This window comes from Nannobrachium achirus (assembly GCF_963921795.1).
Source record: "Nannobrachium achirus genome assembly, chromosome: 15".
Classification (NCBI taxonomy): Eukaryota; Metazoa; Chordata; class Actinopteri; order Myctophiformes; family Myctophidae; genus Nannobrachium; species Nannobrachium achirus.
The window spans coordinates 51,600,837-51,613,654 of NC_137822.1; the positions used below are offsets into that span (position 1 = coordinate 51,600,837).

A 12,818-nucleotide genomic window follows, 5' to 3' on the forward strand; every position below is an offset into this window, starting at 1 on the left:
AGGTTATGGGAGCAGTGTTGAAAAAAACGAAACAAAAAAAAACAGCAGTCACGTGACTGACATATCGGCCGATGTGATGTAATAGAACGTTACATTATCAACAGACAGAATGTCTGATTAAAACATAGTGCCTGAACGAGAGTATGGGCATTTTCCATGGGACGTACCATAATCAACAGAGACTATGTCTGATAAAAACATAATGAGTTCCTCAGTATGGGCAATATGGCCATAATGGGCGCATTCTATGCAGTTAATAAAGGCTGATAATGGACATTCTATGTTCTGATAACGTTCGAAGCGGGTGATGTCTCTCCGTTTGGTGTTGTATGGCTATAACCCCAATCTGTGTGTTGACAGTTGAAGTCCCCTGCGTAGATGGCGGGTGCAGGTGCCAGCGGGAGCGATGCCATGGTCAACGTTGATGGTGGGGGCTTGTAGACATTGATGACCGATGTGGACTGCACTTTAGTAGACAGCCATTCAATGGATGAGCCTGGTGGGGATTGGCCAGTGGCTGTCCAGCTAAGGTCGTTCCTTACAAAGGTTGCAAGTCCATGCTGTTTGCTGTGAGTGGACCCAGCAAGTTGGAATCCCGGCAGCTTGAGGATGTTATCAGTGTCACAGTGTGTCTCCTGAAGGAGGACGGCTGCTACTTTGTGGGAGTCAGCGAGGTGGCGAGTGACTTCCAGTTTGGCGATGGTGAGGCCTTCTACATTGATCTGGAGCACTGACAGAACCTGGTGCTCGATGGTCGGGATGGCCACCCGTCCTGACGTGGACGTACGATGTCCCTCCAGCCTCTTGCGTCCCGGTCTGCCAGCTGGGTGATGACTGGTTGGCGACATTAGTTTCACAGGCTGGTCTCTCACCATTTCCTGTTACTCACAGAGGAGGCCTCGCGAAGGCTGTCGTCATCTCCTCCAATTGCTCCAGTTGCAATTCCATTCTTCCATGTCCCCCAGGATGCATTATTAGACTATGACATCTCCATTCATAAATAGTGATATGCTACTACTTTAGCCTGCTGGGTAAATCATCATTGACTCTCTCTCTCTCTCTCTCTCTCTCTCTCTCTCTCTCTCTCTCTCTCTCTCTCTCTCTCTCTCTCTCTCTCTCCTCTCTCTCTCTCTCTCTCTCTCTCTTTCTCTTTGGCATTATTGATTTCCAAATACAGTTTATTACATCCCGTCTCGTCTCAAGCTTCAGTCCCTAGTGTGTTATGAAATGTTATGTTACAATGTTAAATGGCGTGTGCGTGTGAGGTGAAAGAGAGCGGCACACCAGGGAGCCCAGATTTACAGAGACTAATCCTGTTTGTAAAACACCACAGGTTGCATAGCAGCTGTGTGCATAACATATGTGTGTGTGCGTGTGCGTGTGTGTATGTATGTGTCTGCGTGTGTGTGTGTGTGTGTGTGAGAGAGAGAGAGAGAGAGAGAGAGAGAGAGAGAGAGAGAGAGAGAGACAGACAGAGAGAGAGAGGTGCCTCCAAAATAATTTGGGGACCCCCCCACAGATTGAGAACCACTGAGTAGAGGGTCGATGGTGGAGGGGCCTTAATTACAGAGCGGCACCGAGTGCCGCGCTGCGTTCTTGTAGATCTGCTATTATTGAAAAGTCATGAAAATGTGTGCAAATCTTTGAATATATGTATTTTCTAAGCGAACATTTGTAACTAAAATGTTGCTTCTGGGGAGGTCCCTGGAGCTAAATATTTTGAGATGGGGGTCCGTGGCCAAATACATATGATTTTGGCGGTCCTTCACATTAAAAAGGTTTGAGCACCACTGACATAGAAATATAGTTTTTTTTTCTTAAAAGTTGTCACGATCTTTCAAAAATAGCAGATCTACAAGCTCACAGTGCAGCACTCGGTGCCGCGCTGTGAGCTTGTATATCTGCTATGTTTCAATAGTTAAAGCACTAAATAATTGAAGTGAATCCTTGTACCCAGGGCCCAGAATTTGGTGTGACACCCCTGCCTATACTCTGTTCAGGTTTCTACTGCTGGGGTTAAGCGTAGCAGCCTCTCATGTCATTCGGTTCAGAGCAGATCATTTAAATTAATATCAGAAGCACTGATGCACAAATATGAGCACTGTGTCATTGTAATGTAAATGACACCCTCCCTGTTCTGTCACAGACAGAAGTCACAAACACACATTTTCAAAAATGGTGAAAACTGCCGATCTACACGCGTGCCATCAATAGAAAATAAGTAATGTTGGGGGTGAACTACTCCTTTAAGCCTTGTTGATGATTGGGGTGACTGAGTGGAGCTTTGGGACAGATTGACTCCAGCACTTATCTGCTGCACAGCACAGTAGTAGTGTAGGAGTGTTGTATTCATGTCACAGCACTACGTTAGTTGTTTAGGAGTGTTGTTTTCATGTCACAGCACTACGTTAGTTGTGTAGGAGTGTTGTGTTCATGTCACAGCACTACGTTAGTTGTGTAGGAGTGTTGTATTAATGAGTGCAACTCTGCGACTATTGCCTTATACGTTGTGGAACAATAGTCAGGGAATATTATCAGCATACCTGTCAAATCTGGGAATAAATTCCTCACCAAACGATTTCTACACCAATGTGTTCGTAAAGGTGTCTAGTAACATATCTAACAAAGTTTAAAATTCAAAATCCCTAGGAGAATCTTTGACAGTCAGCTGTCAAAGATTCTCCTAGGGATTTTGAATTTTAAACTTTGTTGGGTCAATCCCGCCACTCCGACATGTCGCCACTTCGACATGTCGCGACTCCGACATGTCGCCACTTCGACAAATAGGCTAGGCTTGGCTCTCTCTCTCTTTTTTTTTAGTGCGTGCGCATCATAATAGCGGAGGAGGGGGGAGAGAGAGAGAGAGAGAGAGAGAGAGAGGAGAGAGAGAGAGAGAGAGAGAGAGAGAGAGAGAGAGAGAGAGAGAGAGAAGGGGGGGGAGACGATCATAATAGCGGAGGAGGGGAGAGAGAGAGAGAGAGAGAGAGAGAGAGAGAGAGAGAGAGAGAGAGAGAGAGAGAGAAGGGGGGAGGGGACGTCATTTCGAGGAATTATACTAGTCGGAGTGGCGATACGTAGTCGGAGTGGTAGGACGTTTGCAAAATTGGTTTAGTACCGCCACTCCGACAATTAGAAATCACTGTCGGAGTGGCGACATGTCGGAATGGAGAGAGCCCCCCCACTATACTATAAAGGGGAAAAAAAGATTCCCAAAAAAGCTGCTGTAAGTGGGATGTGAGGGGTCTAACTAGGTGTTTGTAATTATTCCGAATCCATTGCAAGCATTCATTTTGCACGAAAAACATTCTTGACTAAAAACAGCCCCAACAAAACTGTGAAAAGTGACGACTCATCACTAAACCATTGACTTGCGGGGCCGTTTTTAGCCCAAGGAATGTTATTTGTGCAAAACAAGTGCTTGCAATGGATTCAGAATAATTAAAAACACCTAGTTAGACCCCTCACAACCCACTTAAACCCACTTTTTTCCCTTTATAGTATAGTGTATAGTAAGTGAATGAGACCCAAAATTACCCTAGCTGTCAAAGATTCTCCTAGAGATTTAGCATTTCAAACTTGTCAGACAGTGAAATAGCATCCACTCTCCATAATGATTTACCCACTCTGCCTTGTGCTCAGCCTGGAGCTCAAGCATGAACACCAGCAATTCCATGCATGTACTGCACGCACGCACGCGCACACAACAGATGTCTACGACATGGCAACCAAATCCCAGTCGTCGCACCTCATTCAACCTGGCAGAGAACACATTGCAATAATCCTACATCTGTCCACACTCTACTCTCTCTCTGTGTCTCTCCTCACACATGATGTCACTTCCTCGCAGGGGTGTCACACCAAATTCTGGGCCCTGGGTACAAGGATTCACTGCGGGCCCCCCATGAATGTTCTTCATAGGGGGAGGGGGTTTGACCCATTTAGACTGGGAACGCATTGTTACGCATTATTTTGTGGTTTAACTATGGAAAAATAGCAGATATACAAGCTCACAGCGTGGCACCGAGTGCAGCGCTGCGAGATTGTAGATCTGCTATTTTTGAAAAATCTTGAAAATGTGTGCAAAAAAAATGTTTTCGAGTGAAGGACCCCCCAAATTCATATGTATTTGGCCACGGACCCCCTTCTCAAAATATTTAGTTCCAGAATCAAAATTTTGATTACAAAAGTTCGCTTAAAAAATACATTGAAAGATTTGCACACATTTTCACAACTTTTCAAAAATAGCAGATCTACAAGCTTACAGCGCGGCACCGAGTATTGTATATCTGCTATTTTTTCAATAGCGAAAGTATAAAATAATGAAGGCCCCTCCACCTTGGGCCCTAGTAACTCAGTCCCACTTTCCCCACCCCTTGTGACGCTCCTGCTTCCTAATACATCCACACACTTGGCATCACTTATAGGGACTCTTCTCTGCAGCTCATTCTCCCTGCCAACGAGCAGGGTCTTCATTTCACCCCCTCGTTTTCGCAAACAACTGTTTTATTCATTTTTATTCCACATATCGCAACGCCACAAGAGCTTTGTTCCTCCTTACACCTTACACACGGTCAGAATGTTTAGCCTTGAGCAAGCTTAGTTCAAAGTCAAATCTATAATAGGATTTTCTTTCGTTACTGTATTTCAATCATACTTCAATCATACTTCTTCTTTGACCTTTCCTCCAACTTCTCTCATCTCTCGCTGCTCTTCAATTGAAATGAATTTTCCAACATGCGCATTATCATCACTCAGGGACGTGCTGGCCATTGGGAAAAGCGGGACAACTCCCGAACGGCCGGTTCATTCCCGGCCGGTCCAGGCCGGCCATTAGGAAGCCCTGCTTCATCATACAAGGCAGTTGCACAAAAGTAGTGAAAACAGCAGATCTACAAGCACACAACGCCTCGCACCGCGAGGCGTTGTGTGCTTGTAGATCGGCTGTTTTCACTAGTTTAAATCATTTTTTAAATGATAAATACAAAACAAACAGTTTTGGACATACAAGGTTTCCACCCGACAACGACGAAATATAACTCATGTACAGTAATTGGCCCTCTGGCTTGTTACTTGTCATGATCTGAAATGGCAAATCTTTGAGTAGTAGCAGCGCTATAGAGAGAAATCTCTCTCTATGGCGCGCAATGAGGGCCTCTTCAACTCTTTTTCCCTGGCTGAATCAGGGGCCCAGCACGTCCCTGTCATCACTTCTTACGGTAATTACTTACCGGTAAGTCTCTCTCTCTTACATGCATACACGTTCCCCTCCCTCCATCCCAATGTCACGTGTTAATTACAACAGTAGGTTGCAAGAATACTAGGAAAACCGGCACATCTTGTCCACGTATCTCTGTACGTCACGCCTGACACTGTGGTTCTATGGGTTTGTCTGTGGTTCTATGGGTTTGTCGCTCTGACATCATCTCTGATGTCACTGTGATGTATAGGGGAACCACTATGCCCATATATGGAGATCGCTGATGTCATCACAAGTCACACTTGCAAATGAATTATGTCCTTGTCCGTTTTATGCCCATATATGGAGAGCCCTGTCCCGATATCATCAATATTAAGGGCATATGGGAATGCCCATATATGGGCATGTTCTACATCACATTGTTGACTATCATTCACGGGTCTCCATATATGGGCAACTGGTCCGATATACCAGATGGCAAAGAATTGGCATGACCTTGCCCATGTCGCCCTGAGGCGTCTTACTAGTAATATTCAGTCTCTCTCCTTTTGTCATCTGCAGCGTTGCGATGCCTCAAAAGAAACCGATTGAATAATTAGGAAAAGAGAAGAGAAGCAGAGAAATTACTCAAGCGTTCTGTCTGTCAGTAACAATGAGCCCAGACAGTGAGCATATCGCTCCATATTACCCACTTATTAATTTGACTCCATGAATGAGTCAACATTATGCTGGGAAAATGACTGGAGATTAGCACTGATAGAGAAGAGAGACTGAAGAGAGAAAATCCTGTAACATCTTTCTCAGATACTCACACAGACATGCATACCATGTACGCATGCACACATGCATGCACAGTGACGTGTCTCTCACACACACATATGCACACACACATTAGTGTGACTCTCTTTCACGTGGATGTGCTCTCTCGTCCGCACCCACCACGACACACACATACACCCACCCGCACGCACGCACGCACGCACGCACGCACGCACGCACGCACGCACACAAAATGCAATTCAATTCAATTCAATTCAATTCAATTCAATTCAATTCAAATGGCTTCATTGGCATGAGAAAAGATGCATTTGCCGGTAATTGCCAAAAGAAAAGCAAAACATCTTTATCTGATCACTCTGGCCTTTGTTTATTCTAGATTGTTTATTGACCAGGATCCCGGGTTAATGATATTCAACTTCATTTACCAGGGGTCTGCACTTCATGGCTCCAAGAAAATAACCACTCAACAAATTCAATATTTTCTGTTTTCTTAAGTCGTTCGCTGCCACGCTTTCTGAGAGATTTTCACTAACCTTTGAAAAATCATAGAATATGATGTGATATGATGAGCCCTCAAAAGATGCACACAGGTGTCCTGGAATTGGAGAATAATCCCTGTCCACTCACGACGATCCACTCCAAACATCCACTTCCGCGTCCACCTATTTAGACTAACACTTCTTATTATAACAAGTATAACTTTTATATCGTCGTTGTTGGGTGAAAACCTTGTATGTCCAAAGCCGTTGTTTTGCATTTATCATTTAAAAAATGATTTAACCTAGTGAAAACAGCCGATCTACAAGCACACAACGCCTCGCACCGCGAGGCGTTGTGTGCTTGTAGATCTGCTGTTCACTACTTTTGTGCAACAGCCTTGTATGATAAAGCAGGTTTTTACTTTGCGAAAGAACGTACAAATTGAAACTTGGAGATACAAGGTCTCCACCCGACAACGACTATATGAATGTTTGTGAAGGTTTGTGGAGTTTGGGTATTTTTTCAGAATAATCATAGATTCCTAGAGTTAATTTAAATGAGATATTCCTCTAAATCTGCGTAGAAATGTAAAAAAAAAGGTGCCCTTTTCAAATTCCAGCCCCTGCCCCTCCAATGCTATCTGTACGTGTCTGCCCTCAATAGTTAAATTATTATGAAGCAGTATGGTGAGAGTGTAAGGGCATGTTTGACGCATGCAGTTGGATGAGTTAATGGTTGTGGTTGTGTCATCATGCAGAGTGGTTCCTCTTGTACCAGCACTCTGTTGAGTGCATAGGAGGACTCTAGAGTTGGTTCCCCTGCTCCTTGAAACACGTTCAACCTGGAATGCGTATTTTAGGCATGTCAAATAAATCGTTGTTGTCGGGTGTAAACAGGGACGTACGTGCTGGCCATTGGGAAAAGCGGGACAACTCCCGAAGGGCCGGTTCATTCCCGGCCGGTCCAGGCCGGCCATTAGGAAAAAAATAAAAATAAAATGTCGGCCCTCGTTCCATTTTGGGGGCTGGGCGGCCAACAAAGTAAATCGTCACTGTCGGGCAGAAACCTCGTATCTCCAAGTTTCAAATTTGTACATTTTTTCACAAAGCAAAGTCCTGCTTCATCACACAAGGCCGTCGCACAAAAGTAGTGAAAACAGCAGATTTACAAGCACACAACGCTCGCGGTGCGAGGCGTTGTGTGCTTGTAGATCGGCTGTTTTCACTAGTTTAAATCATTTTTAAAATGATAAATACAAAACAAACGGTTTTGGACCTGACAAGGTTTCCACCCGACAACAACAAAATATAACTCATGTAATTGGCCCACTGGCTTGTCACTTGTCATGATCTGAAATGGCAAATCTTTGAGCAGCAGCAGCGCTATTATAGAGATCTCTCTCTCTCTCTATAGCGCGCAATGAGGGCCTCTCCAACTCTTTTTCCCGGGCTGAATCAGGGGCCCAGCATGTCCCTGAGTGTATTTCCAAAACCTTCCTTTTTTATTATTAAAGGACAAACAAGTTAAAGTAGTGAAAATTGTCACAGTGCAAGCGCACAACGCCTTGTACTGCGCTTGTAGATTGGCTATTTTCACTACTTTTGTGCAACACTTGTATTGATGAAGCAGGGCTTTAATTTACAAAAGAACATACTATTTTGAAACTTCAGGCGGTGCGGGGGGACACTTTAGAACAGTGGTTCTCAACCTGTGGGTCGGGACCCTATTTTGGGGTTTGGAGTTACATACTTGTAAAGTTCAATTTAGACCTCCCAAAAGGAACCCAGAGAGTCTAGTTTTTGTCAAGTAACTTGAAAAATAACCATAAAACCAACGTGAAAAAGAATTGTGATAAAATCGTGTACAGCTTGGGAAAATATTGTGATATTGTATTTTTCCATATCGCCCACCACTACCTCGAGATACTGTACAATCCAAGCAGTTTAATCGCTATCGTCACTATCATGTTGTGGAAATGTGCTGTTTTCAATGGCTCTGCTGTCACTGTTTGCAGAGATTTTCGTTGATATAAAATACAAACAATAGTTATAATTGTCTCCACCAGCCGAAGGCATGGGGGAGAGTATGTTTTCCCCTTCGTCCGTCCGTGTGTCCGTGCGTGCGTGCGTGCGTGCGTGCGTCCGTCCGTGTGTCCTCGCAGTTTGTGTGCACCTAATCTCAGTCGCCGTTGGCCCGGTCACTGCCAAAGTGAGCACACACATTCCCTGGATGCCAATCTAGTTCCACATGAAATCCTGCCTGATGGGCTTTGATGCCACTAACACAGGGGAAGCTAAATCAATAACAGACAAACGATCACTGAATGAGTGTGAAATAGGATTGCGACTCAGAGTCTGAACAAAATTCAGTGGATTTTATGTGTAAATGGATGAGATCCTCTGATTAGTTGGGAGCGTGTCATCATTTCGACATAGCATCTTTACCACGGCACATCTTTTCGACGCGGGTGAATGTTAACCTGGTGAAATGCTAACCTGCCGACGCTGGTGAATGCTAACCTGGTGAATGTTAACCACTATGCCTGAACCTAACCTAAACCCTTACCCTAACCTCTGTAAAACTATGCCTAAACCTAACCCTAACCCTTAGTCGAAATGATGTGCCGTAGAAAAAGTGTGATTTCCCCAATTAGGTTTTAGCTCTTTTTATGGCAACAGAGAAAGTGCATGGGATGTGAGCTCATGTCATCTTTTGAAAACGTGACAAAGCAATTTGTGATAATAGATCATGCGTTTCGTAATGTCACTGTCTCTCACTATATACCGGTACACTACTTGTCTCCGGCTCTCCTAATATTTCCCCCTCTCTTTTACTTTTCTGCATTGGAAGATGGAGATGAGAGGAGTGTAGGTTTTTTTAACTGGCATCCTCCATCGAAAAGGAAACTTCAGTCAGACAACTCTTGGATTTAATAAATATATTTATTGAGCATAATATTGTATAAAGAGCGTAAATATTTAAGCATATTTGGCATCACGGCTCTGTCACATCTTTCTACTATAATAGACAGGCCAGCTCCTGGTGTTGTTTAAGCATGTCATTGATAGACTCTCACACCACTGCTTCTACAGATTCCTCCTTTCACACATACATCGCTGCATTTCCCCCCTACATTCCTAGCTGCTTTCCCTGAACGTATTGTACTTGCACGATGTACAATTAAACAAAACAATAATTTAATGCTATGACGCAAATTACATCATAGTACGTCCATTATAAACCTTCCGGCCGAAACACAGACTTACAAATAGTTCCACGCTGCAGTGTACTTACGAGTGTAGTAGGCCTACTGTGTCCCCTGGTGGCAGGAACAGTGTAGTGCAGACATTACGACACACACACACACACACACACACAAAATACAAGAAGAAACAGTGCTTTTGGTGGGCAACATGGCTTGGAGCAGTTGTGCGTGTGTGCATGTGAGCACGCGAAGCGTGCGATTTCTAGATATGACGCGGCCGCGATTTTCTAGTTTAATTAATTCTCTAAGCATGAATGAGGATAAATAATTTGCCAACTAGATTTTACAGGGAATGGAATGAAATCGACCCCCATGGGGAATCATAGAAACAGAGCCCACAGGTGGATGCTGTGGCGATGGTAGTGTTATGGAAAAAAATTATCTTTCACAAGGATGAAGGATTGACAACGTTTTAGTGAAAGATCATGATTAAAACAAAATGGTGTGCTAGACCAGCCCTCTCTCCCTGCCCTCACAGGAGCTAAGTGGCGCTCCTTTGAATTGTCTGCCTGACCTATAGCTCTGCTCGCTTCGCAATCATAGATGAGGAGCATTATATGTTTGTACCCCGCCGCCTCCATCGGAGTGGTCATACCACAGTGTGAAGGACTTCATACAAGTTTTCAGTAGTGCCGGAAGTAGGGTGCTTTTGGGGCTGCAGCCCCCTCCTGGTAGCGGCGAAGATAACCTTTTTTGTTGTTGGTAGGAACCATTCTTTACGTATTGCATAGGCTATTCATTATTGTTCATTGCTTCTGCCGCCATGCAGAACTGAAAAAAGGGGTAAAAAAGATTTTGTGCGTGCGCATGTGCGTGCGCGTGTCTTCCACCCACAGCTCCCCCTGGGATTTAAGATTTCCGGCGCCTGCAAGTTTTAGTGGTTTAGACTTTAGAGGAAGTGATAAAGTGACAGTCAGTTAAACCAGGCAGATCATTTGCATCTACAACCCACTGCTGTGTGAGACAGTGTTCCATTCAGGAAGGTGGAATCGAGTGGATTGTTTCTAAATCAGACATATGTGGAGAACCTTGTGGTTCCTCCACTGAAGGACAGCCAGTTTCCATAATGCCTGGCCCTTGCCGAGTTAATTGCAGCCATACATTGAAGTGAAAAACGTTGTATACTTTCAGGGACATGCTGGGCCCCTGATTCAGCCCGGGAAAAAGAGTTGGAGCGGCCCTCATTGCGCGCTATAGAGAGAAATCTCTCTCTATAGCGCTGCTGCTACTCAAAGATTTGCCATTTCAGATCATGACAAGTGACAAGCCAGTGGGCCAATTACATGATTATATTTCGTCATTGTCGGGTGGAAACCTTGTATGTCCAAAACCGTTTGTTTTGTATTTATCATTTTAGAAATGATTTAAACGCGGTGCGAGGCGCTGTGTGCTTGTAGATCTGCTGTTTTCACTACTTTTGTGCAACAGCCTTGTATGATGAAGCAGGGCTTTGCTTTGCGCAAAAAATCTACAAATTTGAAACTTGGAGATACAAGGTTTCTGCCTGACAGTGACAATTTACTTGGCCGCCCAGCCCCCAAAATAGAACGATTTTTTTCCTAATGGCCGGCCTGGACCGGCCGGGAATGAACCAGCCGGGAATGAACCAGCCGTTCGGGAGTTGGCCCGCTTTTCCCAATGGCCAGCACGTCCCTGTATACTTTATGTGAAAGCTGTTTCACATAAATGTTAAACTTGTTGTCTTCATGGTAAATGTTGCTGCTAATATGACTAATTTGTCTTCTTATGCCGCGAGGCTGAAAAACCATTAGTCATCTGAGCGTAGCTCTCTTGCTCTGTATTCAACTGTCTCACACACACATACAGTTCGCTACAGTATCTTATGGTAGTATATACTGTAGCAGGGGTTCCCAAACCTTTTCCAAACCTTTCCAAGCCCCCGCCTGTCTGTGCGTTTGCGTGCGTGTGCGTACCATGCATGTATGTGGTTAATCACGGTAGCTTTAAAGTTGTGTGGAAACAGAAGCACTTCTCACCCACCAAGACGAATATATATATATTTTTTTTTAAATAGAAATAGAACTTCCAAAATGTTACCATCATCTTTAATAACACCTTCCCCAATAAAAGTAAAGTCCAGTGATGGACAAGCGTTCTTGTCCGAAGCCTGAATAGACCTTGACTTCAAAGAAACTTGTATGATTTATGAGAATCCACTTTGGGCTGCTTGGCTGGTAGACTCACTGCTGTCGCTACTCAGCTCACAATGCCACTGTCACAGGTTCTGTGGCTAATTAAGTGTGTGTGTGTGTGTGTGTGTGTGTGTGTGTGTGTGTGTGTGTGTGTGTGTGTGTGTGTGTGTGTGTGTGTGTGTGTGTGTGTGTGTGCGCGTGCGTGCACTACATGCAGACACAGTGGGATCATTGCTACAGGCAGACACAGTGAGATAATCACGTGTGGGTGTGGGTGTGTATGCAGTATGCACAGTTTGCGCACGCACACACTCACACACACACACACACACACACACACACACACACACACACACACACACACACACACACACACACACACACACACACACACACACACACACTAGATGCTGACAAACACTCATTTAAATCTGAAAACACAGCAGTTTTGGAGGAACAAGATTATGTACATCACGTAATCATAAACTGCCTTTTTTTACTCTGAGGGAAGCAATACACAGTCTTCCCCAACAAACATTTGACCAGCATGACATTAAACATGACATTGATGAATGACCACAATTATTAATGCAGCACATATAAGACCCATCCTGTCCCACGTGGGTCTAAAGGGCGCTCAATTGCTTACCCACTCTATGATGGTGCTGCATCTGCAGATGCTCCTAACTGAAATAAAATGAAGAAAAAACCTTTGTAACAGGGAATAAAGTAAAAGCAAACAACATTCATATTGCTGTCAGACCATCAAGTGGAGTTAGGACCAGTGTTGATTTCATCAACTAAAACTGACGTTTTTTTTTTCGTCGACTAGCTTTTTCTTCTTCTTCTTTTTTTTTAAACAATATGTTTATTTAGTTTTTTTCCTTTTTTAAAGACACACAAAACCACATATACAATACAATAAAAGACCACAATCAAAATT

At 44.0% G+C, this 12,818-nt stretch overlaps 1 protein-coding gene across 1 annotated transcript in view; it reads left to right on the forward strand.

The window, feature by feature from the left end:
* Positions 1-12,818, forward strand: part of LOC308300032 (limbic system-associated membrane protein-like) — a gene marked incomplete at both ends in the record, with an annotated part of 209,104 nt that overhangs the window by 71,617 nt on the left and 124,669 nt on the right. The window lies entirely within an intron of this gene.